Source organism: Theropithecus gelada, chromosome 4, assembly GCF_003255815.1.
Source record: "Theropithecus gelada isolate Dixy chromosome 4, Tgel_1.0, whole genome shotgun sequence".
NCBI classification, from domain to species: Eukaryota; Metazoa; Chordata; class Mammalia; order Primates; family Cercopithecidae; genus Theropithecus; species Theropithecus gelada.
Window position 1 is genome coordinate 21,014,483 of NC_037671.1, and position 26,656 is coordinate 21,041,138.

General features: G+C 40.4%; 1 protein-coding gene and 1 pseudogene across 5 annotated transcripts in view; one reads left to right on the forward strand and one right to left on the reverse strand.

The window, feature by feature from the left end:
* KIF13A (kinesin family member 13A) overlaps positions 1–26,656 on the reverse strand; it is a 233,685-nt gene that overhangs the window by 199,135 nt on the left and 7,894 nt on the right. The gene's annotated exons all lie outside the window — the stretch shown is intronic.
* LOC112622945 lies at positions 615–1,472 on the forward strand (annotated as a pseudogene).

Consider the following 26,656-nt stretch of genomic DNA (forward strand, 5'->3'; position numbering starts at 1 on the left):
AAAAAATTTAAAAATTAGCAAGGCTTAGTGGTGTGCTTGCACCTGCAGTCTTAGCTACTCAGGAGGCTGAGGTCAGAGGATCCCTTGGGCCCAGGAGTTTGAGGCTACAGTGAGCTATGACCACACCACTCCAGTCTGAGTGACAGGGAGAGACTCTGTAAGAAAAGAAAAGCTGGGTGTGGGGGCTCGTGCCTGCCTGTAATCCCAGCACTTTGGGAGGCCCAGGCGGGCGGATCACAATGTCAGGAGATCGAGACTATCCTGGCCAACATGGTGAAACCCCGTCTCTACTAAAAATACAAAAAATTAGCCAGGCGTGGTGGCAGGCGCCTATAGTCCCAGCTACTCAGGAGGCTGAGGCAGAAGAATGGTATGAACCCGGGAGGCAGAGCTTGCAGTGAGCAGAGATCGTGTCACTGCACTCCAGCCTGGGTGACAGAATGAGACTCCGTCTCCAAAAAAAAAAAAAAAAAAAAGAGAAGAGAAGAGGGGAGGAGGAGAAGAAGAGAAGACGAGGGGAGGGGAGAGGTGGTTAAGAGGGATATGACAGGAATATATCAATGATGCTTTCTGGAGTACTGTTTATAGTGAAAAACTGGAAACAGTCTAAATGTCCATCAATAGGGGATTAAGCAAAGAAATTATCATTCATCCATATAATAAAATACAATATAGCAATTAAAAAGAATGAGGTAGACACACATCTATTAACATGGAAAGGAAGGCGTTATTCTGTTAGGTTAAAAAAGCAGGTTAGAGAACAGTTCATATAGATATTATTTATGTAAAACATATGCATCCATACATATACACGAGAGCCTGAACACACACCCATATTCTCTCTTTCTCAAAGAATACACTCCAAACTTTTAGAAATGATTACTTAGACAGCAAAAGGGAAGAAAGGAGATTTTCCGTTTATTATTTCTCCTCTCTTAACCAGGGAGAAAAGCAGGGAAAAAAATATCTGTAAAACCTCAGATGTCATGTAATGGAAATTACAAAAATTCCTTGGGTTCCTTCTCTGCCTCCATCAAATTCAGAGGTAGAGGCTTGGGTGCGCTGAAGATTCCCTATCACCAGTAAACCACCGGCATGGCCGAAGAAGGCACCGCTACTGCTGGTGTCATGGATGTTAATACTGCTTTACATGAGGATGGCCTAGCACGTGGAATTCACAAAGCTGGCAAAGCTTTAGACAAGCGCCGAGCCCATCTTTGTGTGTCTGCACCCAACTATGATGAGCCTGTGTATATCAAGTTGGTGCAGGCCCTTTGTGCTGAATACCAAATCAACCTAATTAAGGCTGATGACAACAGGAGACTAGGGGAAACAGGTAGGCTTCTGTAAAACTGACAAAGGAAAAACCCCGTAAAGTGGCTAGTTGCAATTGTGCAGTTGTACAGTAGGACTATGGCAAAGAATCTCAGGCCAAGGATGTCACTGGAGAGTACTTCAAACACAAGAAATGAACAAATAAAAAATTTAGCTCACATTCCTCAAAAAAATTTTTTTTTTCTTGTAAACGGATTTAAAACAATCAAATTGGCTGGGCGCGGTGGCTCACTTTGGGAGGCCAAGGAGGGTGGATCACGAGGTCAGGAGATCGAACCACCCTGGCTAACATGGTGAAGCCCCGTCTCTACTAAAAATAAAAAAAAAAAAATTAGCCGGGCGAGGTGGCGGGCGCCTGTAGTCCCAGCTACTCAGGAGGCTGAGGCAGGAGAACGGCGTGAACCCAGGAGGCGGAGCTTGCAGTGAGCCAAGATTGCGCCACTGCACTCCAGCCCGGGCCACAGAGCAAGACTCCGTCTCAAAAACAAACAAAAAAAAGAAATCAGATCAGCATTTTTCCAACATCTAAACTCGTATAGCTCAAAGACCACATCTTCCCCCTTTTAGGGGGTAGGTGATTGAAGGTTTTCACAAATCCCCTCAACCCTTAGAATAGCTGCTCAATAAATACAGCTGACTAAGCTACCAGTATTACATTTTAAGTATAATACACAGCACAATTTAAAATATAATATTAGGCATCTCTGGAAAAATTTTTCTTAGTTTTCATATTAATAACCTGATTTTACATTCTTTTCAATATTATATCTACCTTTATAAGAAATTTTCACAAACCAAAGCTAAATTGTCTATTACATGCATTTTTACGAGGATTTTTTGTCATTGTTTATATCATTGCTAGAGACAGGCTCTCACTCTTCTTGCCCAGGCTGGAGTGCAGTGGTGCGACCATAGCTCACTGCAGCCTCAAACTCATGGACTCAAGGGATTCTCCCTCCTTAGACTCCGGAGTAACTGGGACCACAGGCACACAGCATCACACCTGGCTAATTTTTAAAAAAAATTTTTTAAGAGACGGGATCTTGCTATGTTGTCCAAGCTGGTCTCAAACTCCTGGCCTCAAGTAACCCTTCCACCTTGGCCTCCTAAAGCAGTGGCATTACAGGTGTGTGCCACCACACCAGGCTCATTAAAAAAAAATTTTTTTGTAGAGATGGAATATCTCTCTAGAAAAAATGCTGGTGCCCAGGATGGTCTTGAATTCATGGGCTCAGGTGATCCTCCTGCCTCCGCCTCCCAAAGTGCTGAGATTACAGATGTGAGCCACGGCACCTGACCTACAAGTATTATTATACAAGTCTTTACGTTCAGAATCACTGAATATGAGAGCTGATCCGGTCTAATCCCCTTGATGTACAAACTGAGACTAGTTTCCACAGGTGTTAAAGTTACTCCAGATCCTTCTGTTAGTAGCAAAGCCAGGACTAGAACCAAGAACCTGGGTTTCTACCTGTTTGATTTAAATATAACAGTAACAAACTCTATTCTACCAATTCATTTAACACCCACTCTGCCTTCTTTCATGTGTGAAGTGCTCACTTGAGTAACTGATAGAGCAAAGTTTCATGTAGACTTTTCCCCCTTCACACCAATCTGGATATTTGACCAAACAAATTACATATACAGTAAGTAAAATCTTCCCTATAATTTCCACAAATATATTTGAACAAGTGCTTTTCTTGTGTCCATAAGACAATGTACATTCACTATATTGGATGTAATACAAAAAGTAGTCATTTCTGGGTTTAAATGTGTCTTATTTAAGAACAGCAATGCAACTAACCTTAATGATTTGGTTGTTTGGATAAGATAAATACTGAAGACAAAGTCATGGTTTATTAAAGCAAAGAAACTGTATACTAAGTCTATAAGCTGGCAATTTCCTATTTTCTGTAACTCCTTTCAGAGTCTCAGGATAAGGCTGCACCAATTCAATGTAGTTTGTTTCCATGCATTAACCTCTACAGTTAATTCATGCCAATTTGTGTTCACACATCTACATTTTTGCCTAAATACATGCAAATGTATTCATCCCATCAACCATTGTCTTTTACATTTAAAGGTAATGCCACTAATAGTGTCTGCTATTCTTATACACAGGTTTGCCTGAAAAGACTGCCATATTTTCCAGATCATAAGCACAATTTTTTAAAAGTGTATTAACACTGCTTTAAATCTACAGTCAAGCATTTTGAGTGTGAACAGCAAGCAAAGCAACGGACTTAGGTTCACAGTGCCAGGCTCTGTACTAAGGACTCATCAAGTGTTAACTCATTTAACCCTTACATACATAAGATGCAGGTACTATCATCCTCATTTACAAATGAGGAAGTTGAGGCATGGAGAGGACAGGTAACTCATCCAGGATCACACAGTAGTAAGTGAAAAGGCTAGGATTTACTTTCAATCTGGCTCCAGAGTCTGTGCCTTTAACTACTGCTCTGTTATTACACTCAACAATAGGTCCATTACAAAGAAGGTCCAGAAAAATACAGCACGTGCACACTTTTTCAAAGACCATCAACCATGCAGCCAAGTGCCACCTGTTCGTGGTCCTCCCTAATTAGCAGTCTTGTCCATCCTGTACTTTGTGCCTAGCACTGCAAAAGCAACCAAAACAGAAACAAACCCAATATGCAAGAGATTTACTGTCTAGGTAGGGAGGCAAGTTATGCCTAAGCAGCAAAGGCGGTGTTAGGCTGCGATATTATGGTGATAGACATACATTGGTTTTTGTCCATGGTTCCTGGCTCATAACTCCCACACCCCTTGTTACAGTCTTTTGCTATAATATTGGGGCACTTTAGGTCTCAGGAGGAGGCCTCAAGGAATAGATTCTCTCTCGCTGACCTTCTCCTGTCCTTTAATCTGGTTGTGGGTCAAAAAAATCCTCATTCCAGAGAGGGTTCTGATCTATACTCTGGAGGAAGAAATGCTGCATAGCATAGAGGCCAAGAAGGAACTGAACAGACAGGCCTTGCTGAGTTTCCCCACTCAGTCTATTAGTATGAGATCACAACCTTTCTGTCCAATCACATTTTTTTTTTTTTTTTTTGGTTAGACAGAGTCTCACTCTGTAGCCCAGGCTGGAGCGCAGTGGTGGAATCTTGGCTCACTGCAACCTTGCCTCACAGGTGCAAGCGATTCTCCTGCCTCAGTCTCCCAAGTAGCTGGGATTACAGGTACCCACTACCATGCCTGGCTAATTTCTTGTATTTTTAGTAGAGACAAGGTTTCACCACGTTGGCCACACTCGTCTCAAACTCCTGACCTCAAGTGATCTGCCCGCCCTGGCCTCCCCAAGTGCAGGGATTACAGGTGTGAGCCATCGCACCAGGCCCCAATCACTTTTTTATACCATCCATATTCAATCATGCCTATATGACAAGGCCTCCATAAAAACCCACAAGGACAAGGTCTGGAGAGCTTCCAGATCACTGAGCACGTGGAGGCAGCAGACAGGACAGTGAAAAAGAACTCATCCACATGCTGGGAGGGTGGTGTGCCCCATCTCCACAGGGACAGAAGCTCCTGTGCTAGGGACCCTTGCAGACCTCGCCCTGTGTATCTCTTCATCTGGCTGTTTATTTGTATCCTTTAAGATAACCTTCATAATAAACTGGTAAATATAAGTGCTCCCCTGAGTTCTGTGAGCCCCTCCAGCAAATTAATCAAACCCAAAGAGGGGGTCCTAGAAACCCCAACTTGAAGCTGGTCGGTCAGAAGTTCCAGAAGCCCAGACTTGTGACTGATGTTTAAAATAGGGGGAGCAGTCTTGTGGGACTGAGCCCTCAACCTGTGGGATCTGACACTATCTCCGAGTAGACACTGTCAGAACTGAATCAGAGGACACCCAGCTGGTGTTCACTGCTTGTTGGTGGGGAAACCCCCGAACATTTGGCCGCAGAAGTCTTCTGTGTTGATTGTTGTGATGTGAGAGCAGAGGGAAAACACAATTTGAGTTTTTTCCAAAACACAGGCTCATCACAATATTTAAAGACATGATGTGTCTAATAGCCAGATAGAGTTGTTTGGTGTTTTTCCTCTTCAAATTGTCATAAAGCTTAACATGACAATGACTTCACACACTTTTTCAAAACACTGTAAAAGAACAGCCGGAGGTCTTAGACCAGCCTTCCTCTAGGAAACAGTCACAGAAAACATTCTCAACGGGGAAACGTCTCTAAAACCCCTCACCAAACCCTGCTTTTGAAGTAGCTTCAGTCTGATAACCTGACACAGAAATAAAAAGCTTCTTATATAATAGACACCTGCCTCTACAAGCTGCTAAGCTGCCACTCACAGTTACAATTACACCTCAGGCACAATGAGGGATTTAACCAAAGAATATTCACCAGCCATTCTAATCAATTGCAATTTGTCTTTGGTGGCATTAATTTCATCTACTATCTCTAGATGATCATCAAATCAACCTAAATTCCCCAAAAGATACTGAAGGGGTTTGCAAAAACTCTTCCCTAAAAAATATTCTCTGGCTCTCCATTCCTCTCAGCAGAAATGTTCCTCCCAATTGCTTTTTAAGAATACTTGTATTTGCATATGGTGTTCTGGACAGCACACATCTGACTACATCTAGTTAGATACATCAAACTTCTGAGTAACTGAAATTGCTAAGTAAAATATCTATAAATAGGCAAATACAGTCTGTGGTTTATAACATTCGTTAGAAGCTATATATAGTAAAAACTATTCTCTATAGATGTAGTACAGCTGTTATTTGAATTTTGAGATGCAAAGACTACAACAATAGGTATTCTAACAGCAGTTTACTTCTTTTATCAACCATCCTCATGTTTCAAATTTGACAGTTTTATTCCATTTCTTCATCTTCACCTTGAATATACAATGTGATATTTCAACTATATGATTTATTCTTATACTTTAATTCCATTTACGCCACCTAATCCATTGTCAAGGTGTTTTATTCATCCAAATGCAAAACTGATTTTCATCTACTACTTATCTTATTCAATACATAAAAATCCAGTTATAAAACCATGTTGACAATACTAACATTTGTGTGTCTTTTTCTTTTTTTTTAATCTTTTTTTTTTTTTTTTGAGACAGGGTCTCACTCTGTGCCTAGGCTAGAGTGCAGTAGTGCAATCACAGCTCACTGCCACCTCTATCTCCCAGGCTCAAGCAATCCTCCTGCCTCAGTCTCCCAAGTAGCTCCCAAGTAGCCTCCCAAGTAGCCACCGTGCCAGGCTAATTTTTTTTTTTAATTTATATTTTGTAGAGATGGGGTCTCACTATCTTGCCCAGGCTGTGTCGTTTACCTCTAAATAAAAAAAAAATTACTATAAGTCATATACAGGTCACTGTTTAAGGAGCTACACACATCTTATTATTCATTCATTGTTTACTCAGTGCTAGGTATACAATGACAAGCAAAACTGACATCATGCCTGAAGTTTCATAAGAGCTTCTAGAGACAGCCTCAGCTATATTATAGAGCCTGCATGAAAAATAGCCACGCCCATACAAAGCCATGTATTTTAAGTACATTTGCAAATTACTCTTTATTACTTATACTACATTATGTTTCGGAGATGCAATGCAAAAAAAAAAAAAGTTTTATAAAATATTCCACTGCCACCAAAAATAAAGTTCTCAGAATACCAGATGTTTCTCTGTAGGAACACATAAGAGTCAAGGGCTGGAAAGCAGCAGAGGAAAGAATGTATTCTTAGAAAAATAAACTGGATAGAAACAGGCAGTCAGTGTAAACAACTCTAAAATAAAATGATCTCAACACCTTCTGTATCAACAAGTAGAGAGTACTCCTCTTGAGGCAGGATTATTTAATTATATTTCTTAAACCTCCACATTAACCCAAAATAAACACGAAAGTCAGGGACATCTAATGGTAGCTTTCCTTATTCAATTAAAAGCTCTCAGTTTGGCTGGGCGTGGTGGCTCACACCTATAATCCCAGCACTTTGGGAGGCCGAAGCCGGCGGATCACCTGAAGTCAAGAGTTTGAGACCAGACTGACCCACATGGAGAAACCCTGTCTTTACTAAAAATACAAAATTATCCGGGCGTGGTGGCGCATGCCTGTAATCCTAGCTACTCAGGAGGCTGGCAGGGGAATCGCTTGAACCCAGGAGGCGAAGTTTGCAGTGAGCCGAGATTGGGCCATTCCACTCCAGCCTGGGCAACAAGAGCGAAACTCCATCTCAAAAAAAAAAAAAAAAAAAAATCTCAGTTCTCACCAATTAACATGTCCTCCCAAACGGTGGCTGAAGTCTAGAAAAAGGTTTATCATGTATTCATTTTGAATGGCATTTGTGATTCCTCAACCCATGGAGAAATTTTAGGAGTTAAAACCTGCCAACAAGGTAAAATCATAAAAAAAAAAGGGTATGAGGCCGGGCGCGGTGGCTCAAGCCTGTAATCCCAGCACTTTGGGAGGCCGAGACGGGTGGATCACGAGGTCAGGAGATCGAGACCATCCTGGCTAACACAGTGAAACCCCGTCTCTACTAAAAAAATACAAAAATCTAGCCGGGCGAGGTGGCGGGCGCCTGTAGTCCCAGCTACTCGGGAGGCTGAGGCAGGAGAATGGCGTAAACCCGGGAGGCGGAGCTTGCAGTGAGCTGAGATGCGCCACTGCACTCCAGCCTGGGTGACAGAGCGAGACTCCGTCTCAACAAAAAAAAAAAAAAAAAAAAAAAAAAGGGTATGAGTCAATGGGAAAATCACTCTTTAGTAACTAAAAAAAAAAGTAAACATTCTTTAATAGCAGGAAAAAGAGAGAGAGTATAAAAAATAATTTTGGATTTTGCTTTAACTGGAAACACTAATGGACCAGCCTCTGGGCACCAATGTTTGTTGACTGAACTTAACAAATGAACTTTAACTAAAATTAACAGTGCTAAACTTTAAAACCAAGATGTTTTTGCTAAGCAAACTCTCCCCACAAATAGGTATTTCTTTCTGTATGTTAACTATGCATTTATGAATGTGATCAGCCTGGCTAACAAATCAGTGACCATTTTGGAGTAATAACCTTCAATACTACTACCCAAAGAGAATCATCTTTTATCAGTTATAGTTGGGGTGGAGGTACAGGGCAGCTCCTTCCTTTACCCAGGGGATATATCGGGAGCATCATCTCTCAGGAGGAGGTGAGATTTTTAAGTTGATCCAAAGGGACCATGGGTTTTAAATGTTTGAGAAATACTTTTATATGTCATTCCTCAGAGGTATATTCCCAGCAGAATAAAGGAATGTAAAGAATTGTGGTGTCTATCATATAGTAGTGCAGGAGAAACAGCAAAGTAAAAGTGAAATGAGCTGGGAAGAAGCATCATCAAGGAGTGAATTCACAGTATAACATATCATTCATTCTTTCATTGTTTTTGAGTATGAATTGAGTACCGAACACTGCACTAGACACCTTTCAAGATCCAAAGCAGGAGAAACTAAGCTTCCTTTCAAGAAGCGTAGCATCTTTCAGTTAAAAAAGTATTAAACAGCAGATTAACAAGTTCATAAAAATATGGTTAAAACTATCTACATAATGTTACAGGGGCTTAATGTTAAGCCAAGGGTCAGAGAAAGATTCTTAAAGGAAGATGTACGCTGAAACATCCAAAATGAACCAATGAACATGAGTTTGCAGAGAGGAGGCTAAAAGAGCATTTCGGACTAGAGAAAATACGGAAGTGGAAACTGGGATGTGCAACTTAATAAGATCTGAACTTGGCAAGGAGGTGGACTTCGTTAGTGTGGGTTGGTAAGGGGACCTGGAAACGAGCTGGGATTACAAAGGTGGAAGGTAGCAACTGATGTGGGATAATAAGTAAGTTATTAAGATATGCCATAAATCATGTCCCAGCATGAAAGGGACCTGAAACCACCACAAAATTGGCCCAACAAGCACCAAGCATATTTTAAGCCCTTTATATTCTCCCCGAATTAGGCTGAACCATGTAGAGTCAAACTGCACTTTTAATATTTTACCAACTGACTACCATAAATTCGGCATTAAACAAAACAGCCCAGTGACTGGTAGAGATGTTATTGAAGATATTGTTCTCTAAATAACACTAAAAAGACAGAAAGATACTTCACCCAGGGCTTAGTAAACAGAATAGTTATGTTCTTTTTGAGCAACTAGCTTGCTTTCTTCTTATATACAATTGTACAACAGTTATTTTCCTGTTTGCACGGGCTTCTAGGATTCTCCAGCCAAATACGACGTCCCCCTCCAGCAACTACATAGACTACAGCGCACACTAGAGGTCTTACCTCTAGTTTCAAATTCTTCTCTTATTCTCCTCTAAGCCCCGTGTTCCTCTGTTGGGGTGCTTCGTGTTTGGTTGGCAATATTGTCTATTTTCCACATCTTAATATTTCAGAATTGGGATACATTTGACAATCAAGGTTTAATAGTTCAACTGGCAATGGTTTTTCTTTCTTTTGTGTGGCACCTACATACCAATGTGTCTTATAATTGAGGGTACTTTAGGTGCGTTGAAAATATGGTAATAGGCTGGGTGTGATGGTTCATGCCTGTAATCCCAGTACTTCAGGAGGCCAAGGCGGGTGGATCACGTGAGGTCAGGAGTTCGACACCAATCTGGCCAACATGGTGAAACCTCATCTCTACTAAAAATACAAAAATTAGATGGGTGTGGTGGGACATGCCTGTAATCCCAGCTACTCTGGAGGCTGAGGCAAGAGAACTACTTGAACCCAGGAGGTAGAGGTTGCAGTGAGCTGAGATTGCGCCACTGCACTCCAGCCTGGACGACAGAGACTCCGTCTCAAAAAATAAAGAAAAAAAAATATGGTAATAAATTAAAGAACAGGCTGGAAACGTCCATAAAAGGTCAAGCTTTTGCTGCAAAGGCTGAGGAGAAGAAGCAATAAGTCATAAGGGAGACCGTTAAAAAAGCAGAGGGAGGAGAAAATTTGTGCAGGCAAGTGGCAATGGAGGGAGCAGAGGACACGGACCACAGAGATGAGCACAGCCAGGAAGAGGCAGCAGCCAGAGAGGCTCCACTAGAAAGAGGGTGGGGCAGGATACAACCATCTGTACCGGCCCTGCCCTCAGGAACAGCTGATGCTGGTGTGGGGGCTGCGTGCAAGTAGGGCTGAGTCTGGACAACATCCACATGCACCCAGAGGCAGCTCAGCCACAGAGTACTTCTGTTATATCTACTCTGGCCAGGCAAATTCCTGCCGTCCTCTCTCTCTCTCTCTCTTTCCTCTGAGCTTCCATACACTGGAAGTGTAAGACAGCCAATCTACACCTTTCCATTTAATTGGAATCTTCCTCATGCTTGACTCCAACCGTAAAGTTTCTTACTCAGATGCATCTGATTCAGCCCTTTAGACTGCAGATCTGTCTGTCCCCTCTCCCACTACACTGTAAACTCAAAGTGCATAAAGGTAACTGTTTATCCCATATGATTATAATTACATAACCAGCAGGTCTAGTCATCAAATAATTTTGCCTCCCTTTAAATGTTGTGACCAACGGAAGTGAGGTGAGGGAGTAAAAGTGTCATGTGAAAGGCTGGGTGCGGTGGCTCATGCCTGTAATCCCAGCACTTTAGGAGGCTGAGGTGGGCAGACCACCTGAAATCAGGAGTTCAAGACCAGCCTGGCCAACATGGCGAAGCTCCGTCTCTACTAAAAATATAAAAATTAGCTGGGCATGGTGGTGGGCACCTATAATCCCAGCTATTCGGGAGGCTGAGGCAGGAGAATCGCTTGGGAGGGAGAGGCTGCAGTGAGCCAAGATCACGCCACTGCACTCCAGCCTGGGCAACAAGAGCAAAACTCCATCTCAAAAAAAAAGAGTGTCATGTGAAGTAACATGGATAGATAAGGTCTTACAATATGAAAAAATACATTACTGATGACCACAAAAGGGCCCCAAGAGATCTGTAGGATAGATATGTTCTATATCTTTTTTTTCTTTTCTTTTTTTTCGAGACAGAGTCTTGCTCTGTTGCCCAGGCTACAGTACAGTGTGTGATCTCAGCTCACTACCACCTCCGCCTCCCGGGTTCCAATGATTCCCCTGCCTCAGGCTACCGAGTAGGTGGGATTACAGGCATGAGCCATCATGCCCAGCTAATTTTTGCATTTTTAGTAGAGATGGGGTTTCACCACGTTGGCCAAGCTGGTTTCAAACTCCTGACCTTGTGATCCGCCCGCCTCAGGCTCCCAAAGTGTTGGGATTACAGACGTGAGCCACCATGCCTGGCCAATACGTTCTATATCTTAATGGTGATGGTGGATCAGGCATATGCAATTGTAAAAACTCAAGAGAGTGTACCCTTAAAATGGGTGCATTTTAATGTAAATAAATGTATACCTCAGCCAGGCACAGTGTCTCATGCTTGTAATCCCAGCACTTTGGAAGTCTCAGGCAGGAGGACAGCTTGATTCCAGGAGGTTTGTGGTTACAGTGAGCTGTGATCACACCACTGCACTCCAGCCTGGATGATAAAGTGAGACCCTGTCTCTGAACATCCACACCCACATACACCCACACCCCTCAATAAGGTTAATTTTAAAGTATAATATCCAAGAACTAATTCTCCAGTTTAGAGTAAATCAGCTCCATTAACTCTCTTCCTTCTTTTTTAGCAGCTCATATCATAGCCATCGGCCTAATTCTTATAAAACACCCTTGAAAAATGCAAATGATAATCAGAAAAGCCCAAGTTTCTACTTTTTACAAGCTGTAATCATTCACTGGCCTAAAAGGATGTTGTAATAAATCTTGTCTGTGGTTCTCAAAGGTTGACATCAAGTAACTGTTCTTTATTCTCTACTGCCCTCAAATATATATATTAAAAAAGCAAAAATTAAATACTAAACCCAATCATTGGATAAAATGTAAGTAAATCAAATTTATAAAAATCAGTAGAAAAGTCAGTGTTATCTACTTTATAAAAACAGCAGAAAACGTCAGTGAGGAAGAAAGTGTAGGTGGAATCCTATCAAAATGAGCATGCACCAATGCTGCTTTCTCGAAGAGAAAGACAGAAGCTTAAAGGGTTTTCTTTGAAATAACATATAAAATTGGACAGAAATGATACTAGTCTGGCAAAGTTTTCATGGGCTTAGGTCAGTAGAGCTTCACAGTTGTCTTGATTTTGTCCCAGAAAACTCAGGTCAATGGTTTTAGAATTCTAAAAGTTTTGTGGGGTTTTTTGTTGTTTTGTCTTGCTTTTCTTGATACTGAGTCTCACTCTGTCGCCAGGTTGGAGCGTAGTGATGTGATCTCGGCTCACTGCAACCTCTGCCTCCCGGGTTCAAGCGATTCTCCTGCCTCAGCCTCCCGAGTAGCAGGATTACAGGCACCTGCCACCCAGCTTTTTTTTTTTTTTTTTTTTGAGATGGAGTCTCGCTCTATTGCCCAGGCTGGAGTGCAGCGGCGCGATCTCGGCTCACTGCAAGCTCCGCCTCCCGAGTTCATGCCATTCTCCATGCCTGGCTAATTTTTTTGTATCTTTAGTAGAGACGGGGTTTCACTGTGTTAGCCAGGATGGTTTTGAACTCCTGACCTCGTGATCCGCCCGCCTTGGCTTCCCAAAGTGTTGGGATTACAGGCATGAGCCACCACGCTCGGCCCTTTTTTTTTTTTTTTTAAAGTAGAGATGGGGTTTCACCATGTTGGCCAGGGTAGTCTCAAACTCCTGGCCTCAAGTGATCTGCCTACCTTGGCCTCCCAAAATGCTGAGATTAAGGCATGAGTCATTGCGCCGGGCCAGGATTTTAAAAATCAAAGGAAACACATGTGTCCCAAATGAAAAGGTTACAAGCTTTCCAAGAAGTCTGGATTAATTTTCTCTAATTGTTCTTGGTATCATGTTTAGATATTCTAATCATGTCTAATCTTTAGCTATGTTCTGTCTGCAAATTTACTTACGTGATAAATAAGTGTTGTTTCCACCAAGACTAGCCATACAAACCATCTAAAACTTTACTAAGAATAGTATTCAAATATGAAATATCATAGGTAGAGATGAATAAGGCTTTTGTTGTATATGATTCAAATCCTCTACAGACCATTTTAATAACAAGTATTTCAAAAATGATTGAGAGAAATTCAGAGTTCACACACAGAAATGGTTCTCTAATCCTTACAAAATTTCACATAGCTTTTAATGAGTCAAAAGTTCCATTCTCTTTTTAGCAGCAGGAAGGAAAATAAATTATTACAAGTGACTCAAAACAAAGCAATTTAACTATGCTTCATTAGTGAGATGTTTCCAGAGCATAGCAATAAAGATATGTGTCATGTTAAATCTCATTACTTATCCAGTAGCTTTATTAACAGAGTTGATCTTGACTTTGTTGTTTTATGTTTGTCTTTTTGATGATAGATAACATATTACCTTTAGACATAATTTTAGATAAAGGAATAACCACAAGCTCATCAAATTATTTGCTTGTAAAATTAAAAAGATGTACAATCTTATTTCTCAAATAGGTAGGTGGTTGGATAAAAGTAAGGCTAAAATGGGGTCGGGCGCGGTGGTTCACGCCTGTAATCCCAGCACTTTGGGAGGCTGAGGCAGGCGGATCACTTGAGGACAAGAGTTCACTTGAGGTCAGGAATTTGAGACCAGCCTGGCCAACATGGCGAAATCCCATCTCTACTAAAAATACAAAAATTAGCTGGGCGTGATGGCGTGTGCCTGTAATTCCAGCTACTGGGGAGGTTGAGGCATGAGAATTGCTCGAACCTGGGAGGCAAAGGTTGCAGTGAGCAACGATTGTGCCACTGCACTCCAGCCTGAGTGACAGAGACTCTGTCTCAAAACAAACAAACCAAAAGTAAGGCTAAAATGAAAACTGTCCAAGTCAACTCATTAAAAAGTATGTGCATATGTATGTATGTGTTATTTTTTATTTCCATCTCTAAAGTGGTTTAACATAGCAACCTTAGTACCCATGAGAATACCCTAGTATACCCATTAGAATTTGTCTCTAATGTCCTTTTCCCCTAAAGGGATTTCGTATCTTGAAACAGTAAGTTTTCAAGATTCTGGCCTCTTTTTTTTAATGACAGTGAGTAGGCAGGATTCTTTCAAAAGTTCTGAAGAATAATGAAGAAAAAAACCCCCACTATTTAGAAAACTTTTACTGGTCAAGTATGACAATCTGAGCATTAACAAGAAAGGAGGGGTGAATAAATATAGAGCGTCTCCTAGATCTAATCCCAACACAACACAGTGCTGGATGGTCTCAACATGGATCAGTATGGATTCACTTGACCACATCCTTCCCATCAGATAATTTTGAGAAATGTATCAAAAAGTGTTTTTATTCTTAATATCATTATGTGTCTCACTACTTCAGCTTCATCCCTCTGTCTTATGATTCTTACCACTGCATGAACAATAATAACACACACAAAGAAAAATATCTAACACTTTTTGAGTATTTGCTATAAATACTCCAAGTGCACTACCCATTTTACCTGAAGTTGGAAATTAAAGCACAGTGAGGTTAAGCAGCATGCCCCAGATCACCCAGCTGGGTAGTGCAGGTGCCAAGACTGGCTGAGGGAGTCTGGACTCCAGAGTTCATGCTCCTAATGCTGCTTCCTTAATTAAGGAAAGAAAATTCCAAATATTCCAGCAGTACCTAACTTGATTTAGTAGACACTCTGTTCCCTTTTGGTATTAAGCACTTTCTCAGGGGAAAAGTAATCTGAGGAGAGAAACACTTTGGTGAAGGAAAATGTTAAAGATAAAGCAAAACAGAAAATTTCAACCGGACAGAACTTTCACTTGGACTAAACACTCAGCTGAACCTAGTGCTGTAAATTTTTAGATAGTGCTAGTGCCTCGAGGCAATATGCAATTGCTGTGTTTTCATAATCGTAAAAACTCAGTAGTTATTCACTATGGTATAAACTACCAAGCACAGAAAAAGCAAAATGCATCACGATGTTAAAAGAATGAGTAAACTGAATTTTATCTCTAATATCTTATATTTTCAAAGTGTTCAACAGTGAATGGGCATCACATTTATAATTAGAAAAAAAGTTACATTAAAAACAAAGTTCTTATGATATGAATAAAGAAAGAGAGAACTCATCTTATGCTCAATCACTCAAGGTCGGAAAACTAAACTCCTCTAAGGCAGAGAAAACTATCTGAAGCCTTTCTGGAAGACTGCAGGTGTCAGGAGCAGAGACGCTTGGTTATTCATCTCCACAGTCATGAGCTGCCCCCATACACAGCCTGCTATCAGCAACAACTTTGTATAAGCTGCTCCCCATCTTTTACTCCCCAAAGGAAAGACCTGCAGTATTAGGTTTCCTCCTGCTCTCAACTGCCCAGCCACTGAGCCGTCTGCCTTCCTGCTCTTATTTCTGAACCAAGAAACCTCAACCATGGGACCAGGACCCGCTGATGTTTGACAATCACTGTGAGACATATCACAAGTAACTTGTTAATAAGGTGCTCATTAAATAAGTCTGTAAAAACTTAATAAAGTCTGTGAAGGTCTTAATAAATGCTTAATAAAGCCTGCAAATGGCTTATTTGAAAATATAAATAAAAACAGGTTCAAAGCTATCCCCTGTAGACTGCCATTTTCACATGACCTCCATTCCAATGTACATTTTTGGACAGCATGCTGAGGGTTGCCCACAATGCTGAGAAACTCTGGGGGACTGGCAAACTTAGGCATATTATTTGACATGTGTGCTGCAGTGGGGAACAAAAAAATGTTGAAAACTGCCACAAGGGTAAGTGGAAGATGCAGCACCAACCCAATGGCCAATTAGGAACCAGAGAACAAAAAGCAACCAGAGATGCCCCCTTAGTCACCGGAAGAAGAGTAAGCAGGCCAGCAGCCCCTGCCACTCCCAGATTCACAGGCAATGGACTCCAGGTGGAGCTGGAGGAAGGTGCACTGGCAATCTACCAGTATCTCTCCTTTCTCTCAATTCTTTCACTCCAGCCCTCTCTCCCTATGACAACAGGAGAACAACTTCTCATGCTGACTCACAGGAATGCCAACTACATCAGGTTGGTGTAGGGTCCACCCATCCAGTCTGGGACCACACACCACCTCTGGGTGTATAGCTCTGGCAGTATAGGAAATGAAACATTCCGACCTCACAACTTTGCCTAGGATGGAATTCTCTTCCACTAGTTACCTGCATAGAATCTGCAGCTAATGCTGTTATATAGGTTGTGCAGTGAATGTTAAAAATGTGAACTTTGTCAAAGACTGGTGACCTCCTGGCTGGATCAACCATTATTTATCTCATGTAGTCCTAAGCAGCTACAGCCTCTGCCTGTCAGCCAAAGGCAGTGGCAGCCAAAGTTGGAAGGGTCCAGAGCTACATATGTACTGCCATTACCCCCAGAAGCCACATGACAGCACAAAGGCTATCATTATGTAACAATTTAATGCAGAAATTAGAGGTCTCAGAGGGACCAGACTAGAAGCACTAGAACCACCAGTGATGTGACAGACACAACCTGAGGACTCTCCACCCACAGACTCATCTACCTAGGCACAGCTCTTATAAAGTCTATATCCACATCCTTCATTGTATTCAACTATAAAACATCTACAAGGCACTTACTATGCACAAGGCATATGCTAGCTGCTCCGAGAAAGAGGGAAGAAACAAAAGACAAATAAGACAAGGGGCTCCGCTCACAAGGAGCTGATAGTCTACAGGGTATGATAAGCCATTTGTACAGATTATTCGTGGACATGGAACTGGTCACTGTCTTTATTCAGAGCAATAGGTTTTGACCACATGGCTGGAGGCTCTGCCTCCAATCGTGGTATCTTCTGCTTTGTACTCTAGTTATTGGGGGCTGGCCCTTTGCCATCTTAGACACAGTATATACTCACTAAATGTTTGTTGTACTACGTAATTATATTTATATTAATTGGATATAAGGTTACTAGGCTTTAGTTAGCATAGGGGATTCATGGACTGCCAATACTACTTAGTCATAAATGATTTCTGAGGAAATGATTGGCTGAAGCTAGTGACATACTGTGTTCAACAATATTAGGTTTCTAGACTTTTATTTTTCTTCCTGAGGCAACTGACTTTATTATCCCCATACTGATGCTGAGGACTCTTGTTCCAGGGTTTACCATCCTGGAAAGGATGAACTGGAGGGCCTCTTTGTTAAAGTTCAGAATAGAGAAATATTTTTACTTGCATATCTGGCTCCCTGGCATCCCTTACACGAATATATTTTACCCCAGAAATGTTTACTTTGGAAATCTTTTGGTTTTTGGCATTCATTTACTGATCCACTAAAATTTGGAGACTATATTTAGGATATTTAACAGAAACATTCTAATTTCCTTTATTATTTTCTTTTAAAAAGTTTTAAAATATGCCATACAAACCTAAACGCCTGTATATGTATTTGTGTCTTCTTAAATAAGGGATTGATGCATGCTTTCTTAGAACAGTTTTTGATCCATTTATTCAATTTAAGTTTCTGTATATAGAAATACATAAAAGCAGGCCAGGCATGGTGACTCAAGCCTGTAATCCCAACACTTTGGGAGGCCAAGGTGGCAGATTACTTGAGGCCAGGAGTTTGAGACTAGCCTGGTCAACATGACGAAACCCTGTCTCTACTAAAAATACAAAAATTATATATATATCAGGATGCTGAGAGAGGAGATCCAATGACAGTGTGAAAGTAAATAGATTTCAGATCGGTTACATGCTTCCAGCACTTTGCCTGCTTCAATTCCCAGGTAGTTTTCTTTTATCTTTCCTTTTCTTTTCTCCCCCACCCCCTTCTTTCTTTATTAATCTTAATGCAATATTTGACTTAAATATCTGCATCCTGGGTAGGCCTGGCCATGAGTGTTAATGACAGGCATCTCCTTTTCCCTAATCCTCTTACTTACTGAATTCTTTCTAAGGATGTTAGTGATAGGCTCAGATAGAAGTACTGAACAGACATAGGTTATAATCACTTAAAAGCCTTGTATCTATTTACCTGAGCAGTTTGTCTCCAAAGAGCACACTCTTGACCACAACACTTGATAGTGCTTTACAAAACTACTTATTTATACTCAACAGGGATCTATCAAAACAGTGCAAAAGGCAAATAAGAGATTCCCAGGGGAAAAGTTGCAGCTCAGAGACAAAGTAATTTACAACACTTTTACAAATTTCAATTTTATTTCAGCTAACTTTTAAAAAGATTGGTGAGGTTATTTCAATACATCAAAATACAAAAGCAAAGATGTAGCCTACCACTAAAAAAATTCAGTCTACATACAAATAACAGAGACAGGTCAATTTTTAAAGGAAAATATCCTTTAATGATTCATAGTATGATCTGGCCTGAAGGACCCAAGATTCTCAGAACTCCAATAGTTGATGTACCGTTAGACATCGCATGCACCAGGGACATCTAACTGCACTTCACAGTTCAGGGGTCACATAGCTATGGTGATATTTCAATCAATTTCCAGGAAAAAGATAATTAATGTGATGACTTCACAAAATTAAATGTATCCAAGGTTTACATCCTGAGATTATGTCCCTTCTCCTATTCTGGTGTTAAGTTGACCTTTATTTTACAATAAAATATTAAGATTTAGTAGTGCTTTTGTTTTTCTTTTTCTTTTTTTTTTCTTTTTTTTTTTGAGACAGGGTCTCACTCTGTGGCCCAGGCTAGAGTGCAGTGGCATAATCATGGCTCACTGCAGCCTAGACCTTCTGCGTTCAAGTGATCCTCCCATTTCAGCCCTGCAAGTAGCTGGGACTACAGGTGCACACTACCACATCCAGCTAATGTTTTTATTTTTTGTAGAGATGGGGTTTTGTCATGTTGCCCAGGCTGATCTCAAGCTCCTGGGCCCAAGCGATTCTCCCACCTCTGCCTCCCAAAGAGTTGGGACTACAGGAGTGAGTCACCATGTCTGGCTTGCTCTTGTTTCAGTGTGATTACTTGGCATATTTAAAAGAGGTTGGGAACTCTCTGTTTATCCAAATTTTTATTTCTACTGTTTTTAAAAAATCCTTAAGTCTGAGAACCAATGAGCAAGGGTAGCTAACATTCACTCTTGGGGGAAAAAAAGAAAAAAACTAGTTAAATAATCTAGCTACAGAACTTTAAAAAAAGTCCTTTAGGATTGCAGTAGACCAGCAATTTTTGAAAACTATTTCCAATGCATAATTCATCATAAAAATGTAGACTAGGCTGTAATCCTAGAAAGAGGAATACTATTCCATCAAAGCCAACAATACTTCAAGGCTTCAAAAAACTTAAAATGACATTACCATGCTAATGTTACCTATCTGTACTGTAACTCTTTGTAAGTCTAGACTCAAAAAGCAGATGCTTAAAAGTGGATACGGCTGCTCAAATTTAACACCGTTATCTTGATAAACCTTCCCCACTACTATCCTCCTTCCTCTTTACTCAACACATTATCCTTGAAACAAGTAATTTTAAGGATCTCTCTCAATGTCATAATGTAACCATTCCCTGTTACAATTTGTATAGTGAATACTAAACTTTAATTAACTGTATGATTAGAAGTAGAGAGCAAAAAGGCAAAACAAAACCAAAAACGGTATTTCATTTAAAAACCTTACAATTACAAAGGTCCAATTATAACTGCAAGTTCAGCTATAAATCTCTACACATTCTCTCTTTAGCTGGGAAAATAGGTGGGCACCAAAGGCATCAATTCTGAGGACTTGTTTTATTAAACCCTAGAACAGAACGTAAGTATGTTTAAAGGCTTGTTAATCTGTCCAACAAACTACATGTCGGTTTATTGTATGTGGCCCTTCCAAAATCCGGGACAGATCTTTTCAACACTCAAAACGGATGCCTATGCAGTTCGTCGTTTACGCTTTCTGGTTTTCCTGAGGCTCCAGCTTGATACACAGAAATATTTATGGTCATTTGTGGTGGGTGTGCAGTCTAGGGAGTGTCTCCCTAAGACAATGCAAAGGGCCAACAGCAAAGAGCAAAGCTTCCCTTTCCTCAAAGGCTTCCTTCCTGTTCCTCGTCTTTGAGAGAGAGAGAGAGAAAAAAAAAACAAGGCTCCAAACTTTTTTCCCTAAGGGAACTACGAACAGAGGTTTCCCTCAAGCTTCTTCCAACAGCAGCCAGTTCAACAAACCTACAGACCAGACCTTGAAGAGCCCCACAGAATCAATAACCACTCTGCTTTTGAAAGAAAGGGAAAAAGGGCATAAACCAGAGACACAGACACACTAACCTGAGTTTATCCCACAGTGGAAGACAGGAAATATTGGAGATGAACTGGAGTTTGGTAGGGTTGCAACAGAATCCTCAGAAACAAAACACAATACCCAAGGAAGTTCTAAACCAACAATAAATGTCATTTCTCCACTCCCACACATATATACTTGTTGCATAAAACAGCTGTATACCTTTAAGAACAGCTTAAAAATCACTGGATCCCACAAATAACACAACTGTATAAGATGAAGACTAATTAAAAGATTCAAATCAGATGATTTTCTTATAATGCTCTGTAGACACAGGCAAAGGCTACTACCAAAGCCAATGAAGGAGGCATGTAGAACGTCTATAAGGAATCCAGGATTCTCAGCTAGCTGATAACGACTTCATGCTGCTGCTTTATTTCATTTGACACCTTCCATTCTCTATCAGCTACTGCGTGCAAACCAAGCCTCCCAAGAATGGTGACCCTGTCCTCTTCAGTTCACCTAACACCCTGGCCAAGAAGTAAATTAAAATGCAACGTATTTCAGCTCCTATAAATGTTACCTACTTACTCTATTTAACTCAACTCTGTATTTAAGTACAGTTGGGATCAATCTGAACATTACAACTTAAAGAAAATAAACCCTTACAGACTATCTAGTCCAGCCCTCAATTTTACAGATGAAGAAACTTAGCTGCAAAAGGATCAACGGCTATCTCAAAGAAGCAGACCAAGTCGGTGGCAGAACCAGATGGCACCCAGACTTCTCACAGTTCACTGTGCCATGCTGCTTCTCCACAGCCCAGACCAGAGCCTCTGCATGGATGGGGTCCCCATGGCTTTGCTGGAATTGTCACATCATTACAGGACTGGAAACCGGGAATTGAAGCCCACAACTCTCAAACCAGAAAGCTGAGAAACAACCTGTGTCTTCTAACAAGTCAGTATCAGGTGAAGGATAGGCAAGTACTCTGCATTTAGGTAAGTTAGGTAATTCTTTCCCCTCTACTGTAATTCAAGTAAAAACAAATAGCAAGATGCACTTTAATTAAATACATCTGTTTAGAGAGTCCTTCTGTTAGGAACCTGGTTTTTTATTTTTATTTTTTGAGATAGAGTCTCGCTCTGTCACCCAGGCTGGAGTGCAGTGGCGCAATCTCAGCTCACTGCAACCTCCACCTCCCGGGTTCAAGCGATTCTCCTGCCTCAGCCTCCTAAGTAACTGGGATTACAGGCACGCGCCAACATGTCCGGCTAATTTTTTTGTATTTTTAGTAGAGATGGGGTTTCACCATGTTGGCCAGGCTGGTCTCAAACTCCTGACCTCATGATCTGCCCACCTCAGCCTCCCAAAGTGCTAGGATTACAGGTTGAGTCACTGCGCCTGGTGGGAAACTAATTTATTATACTAGACCAATGGTTTTCAACCTTGGCCACACATTCTCGAGAATCGACAGCCAACCATGTGCGTTAACAGTCTTGGGCATTCAACCTGGTCAAACTTTTGGATGGCTATATCCCCAGGAACTGTGCAGCAAAGACAAGTCATATCTACTCTGCCCTGTTCAGATTCCTAACCTACAGAATTCATGGGTATAGCAAAATGGGGTTTTTTTAGACCACTAAGTTTTAGAGTAGTTTGTTAAGCAACAATAGTAACTGAGACACCTTCCCAGCTTTTTAAAAAAAATCCTAGTGTCCAAGGTGCACTACAGCCCAATTAAGTGAGAATCTCTGGGGCTGGGACCCAGGCATCTATTTTTAAAGCATCCCAGGAAATTCTGTGGTGCAGCCAAGGTTGAGAACCAAAGTCCAGATCCATGCAGTTCAACACATTGGCCACATATAGCTGTTTAAATTTAAATTAATGAAAATAAAATTTAAATTTAAATTCCTTGATCATAGTCACATTTCAAGTATTCAGTGATCATATATGGCTAGTGGTTGTCATATTGGACGGTGAAGGTATAGAACATTTCCATCATCTCAGAAAATTCTACCGGACAGTGCTGGTCTAGACTAGCAGTTCTCAAAGCTTGGTCCTGAGCTACCAGCATCAGCCATCACCTGGGAACTTGTTAGAAATGTACATTCCCAGCTGGGCGCAGTGGTTCACACCTATAATCCCAGCACTTTGGGAGGAAGAGGCGGGCAGATCACTTGAGGTCAGGAGTTTGAGACCAGCCTGGCCAACATGGTGAAACCCTGTCTCTACTAAATATGCAAAAAAAAAATTAGCAGGTGTGGTGGCAGGTACCTGTAATCCCAGCTACGCAGGAGGCTGAGGCAGAAGAATTGCTTGAATCTGGGAGGTGGAGGTTGCAGTGAGCTGAGATCATGCCACTGCACTTCAGCCTTGGCAACAGAGCGAGACTCCAGCTCAAAAAACAGCAAAAAAAAAAAAAAAAGGCCAGGTGCAGTGGCTCACACCTGTAATCCCAGCACTTTGGGAGGCTAAGGCGGGTGAATCATGAGGTCAGGAGATAGAGACCATCCTAGCTAACACGGTGAAACTCTGTCTCTACTAAAAATAAAAAAAATTAGCCAGGCGCAGTAGCAGGCACCTGTCCCAGCTACTCGGGAGGCTGAGGCAGGAGAATGGCGTGAACCCGAGAGGCAGAGCTTGCAGTGAGCCGAAATGGTGCCACTGCACTCCAGCCTGGGCAACAGAGTGAGACTCCGCCTCAAAAAAAAAAAAAAAAAGAAAGAAATGCACATTCCCAGGCTCCACCCTAGACCTACCAAATCAGAACCTGTCAGGGTGGGGCCCTCCAGGTGATTCTGATGTACATTCAAGTTTGAATACCACCTATCTTGTTACTACTGCCCACACAAAATCATTTTTGCCATGTCGTCTCTCGTACTTAAATATGGAAATTATCAACTTTTAGCTTCACTATAATGTAAAAGAATAGTTCATGTTGTCACACAATTGCAAAGATGTATTTTTATGCTGGCAATCATGAGAAGAAATGCCTTTCAACTAGCAAGCAAAGGACACTAAAATGTTTCATGAAGATGCTCTTATTTGTAATCTCTAATAGAAACAACTGTAAGGCCTAAAAATATAGAAATGGTTAAAAATTCAAGAGACTATATTCAATTATTAAAATTATAAATGTGAAAACTATGACTATGACCATATGTAGCATGACAAAATATAAGTGGAAGAAAAGCAAAACACAAAATTATAACAGCAAATATTTGTATTACATGGGCAAGGACAAAATAAACATCGAGGAAAAATAACTGATTTGTTAAGCTTGGTAGGACAACGATTCTCACATCCCTTTTTTGTTTCTGTCATGCTTCTTACAAAGTTACCTATGCAAAAACATTTTAGAGTGTCTAACAATGCAACTTTTAAAAAAGACACGATTGTGCTTTGACATGAAAAGTACATTGCAAGGATAATTTGATAAAATAGTCCTACTTTATCAATGACTCACCGAATTGTTAATCTCATAATAACATGAAATTAACACTGGATTCAATCAAATGAGGGGGCTTGGACTGGTGAACTATCAGGTCTTTCTAGTCCTGTGAGTCTAGGAGGATTCTCCTCTCTACTTTTCCTTTTTAACCTTAGATCTACAATTGAATATAAGGATTACACATTTTTCACGAATAAAATTTTACACAGTTTAACCTTAGATCTACAATCGCATATAAAAATTATACATTTTTCACAAATAAAATTTTACAGAGAGCTGTGAAAACTTTATTTTGTTTTTATTTAGTTTTCACCTAGTTGTTCAGCGGTAAAATACCAAATAAACTAATTTCCAAGGAGGAACTTCTTCTTACATTTGCATGTCTAAATATCCAGAAATATTTTGTAGAGTGGTCTTTTTTGAAAAAATAGCCACTGGATCTCACATAAATCAACTGTTGTTTTAATACGTTTTCATCTAAATTTTAGCATTTCCATTACATCCCTTGTTGATAGCTCTGATATTAATAAAAATTTCTCATATGCCAAGGTACAAAGTAATCTCACTAAGTGCTTCTGAATGTCTTGTTTATTTCTCTGCTATTCTGTTTCCTTTGCAGGTAATATTCTGAAAATTTCTTTAAATTCTAAACATATAAACATCTTCTCTGCTCTTGTTCCAGGGAAGATTTGAGAAAGCGTAACTTTAGTTGGATTACTCCAATAAACTGATATCTGGAGAATGTTTACTATTTGAGGGAAACTTATTCCTGTAAATTTTCTTAAAAATATGAGTACATGGCATGTGCAATTTTATTGAAAATTGGAGACAGTTCAAGTTTTCCACTATTTCTAGCTGGATTTCGCCATAGGAAGCTGAGTTAAGTAGTGGGATGATAAACTAGCCATTTTGGTACCATTCTGAAAAGATGTAAGACAAAAGATATAATAATATGGCATTTTCCTCCAGCCTAATAGGCATACACCTTTTTTAAAAGGACAAAACAATTTCTTAACTAAAATTTTTGCAACAGTGATGCAAAAAGTATGATTTTTAAAAATTTTCCAGCCGGGTATGGTGGCTCACGCCTATAATCCCAGCACTTTGGGAGGCCAAGGAGGGCGGACCAGGAGGCCACTTGAGGCCAGGAGTTCGAGAACAACCTGACCAATGCAGCGAAACCCCATGTCTACTAAAAATACAAAAATTTAGCCAGGCGTGGTGATGCACACCTGTAGTCCCAGCTACTCGGGAGGCTGAGGCACAAGAATCGATTGAACCTGAGGGGCAGAGGTTGCAGCACACCAAGATTGTGCCACTGGACTCCAGCCTAGGCAACACAACGAGACTCCATCTAAAAAAAAAAAAAAAAATCCAGCTTTTTGTAGTAACAAACTATCTTTATGAATGTGGGTAACTGAGTTGTCTACAGTAGCTACTACCTTCAATTCTAGCATTTATCGAAGTTCTTAAGAAAAAGAAAATTATTGCTTTTATTGTTGGAAGTTCAACAGAAAAGGGATTTGACAAAAACTTTTAATAATAATAGTAACTGCAAAGAGAATTTACAAAATGCTTTTGGCGTGGGGCATTCTTGAATCTAAGCACTGAGAACACAACGATAAATCATGTATAGTTCTTGCTCTGGAGAAACCCCCGAGTTTAGCTGAGATACAGTTACATCTGAGAAATGTCCTTAACATAAAATACACCAAAACAAACAAACAAAACAATGTGCTTTAGGGAGAAAACAAAAAGCAAACTATATGGAGAAAATTATCATTAACATCCTCAGATAGACAGAGAAGATACCACAAAAAAAAACAAGAATAAAATGCTTAAAAAAAAAAGGAGGCCAAAAAAAGAGCTCTTGAAAATTAAAAATGTGACAGCAGAAAAGAAAAATTAATCATAAGGATTAAACATAAGGCTTGTAAGATATAGTGTAGGAAATCTCTGAAAAGGTAGGACAAAAAGACAAGAGGTAAAAAGTAAAAAGAAAAAATAAAACCATCAGAAGACCAGTTCAGGAAACCCCATATCCTATTAGGTGTTCCAGAAAAAAACAGAGAAAACAAAGAGAAAGTCTTATTAATGAACTAATTCAACAATATTTTTTTCAGAACTGAAAGATATGAGTTTCCAGGTCAAAAAGGCCCACTATTGTGATTTAACAAAAACAGGGGAAAAAAATTCTAACAGATTCCAGAGGGGAACAAACTAGGTCACATCCAAAGGATTAGAAACCCAAATAACTTCTCAACAGAAGCAATGAAAGATAAAAGACAGTGGAATAATGTCTTTAAAGTAGAATATGATACACAGCCACACTATCAATAAGGTGAGTAGGTGGAATTAAGATACTTTTCATAGTTTCAAAAAACTTCACCTTCCAATCATGCTTTCTTAGGAAACTACTGAAGGATGTGCTCTACAAAATGGAAGCAGGAAACCAAGAAGAAGGGAAAGAAAATAGAAAAATAGGAGATTCCACACAGAAGAAAGGTCAAGGGAATCCCCTGAATGATGGTGCGGGAAACCCTGGGGAGGCAACTGCTCCAAGCTGAGAGGGCTACCAGATCACAACAGAACACGTAAGAAGAGCCAAGGAGAAATGTCTCTAAGAAGAGGAACTCCAAAGA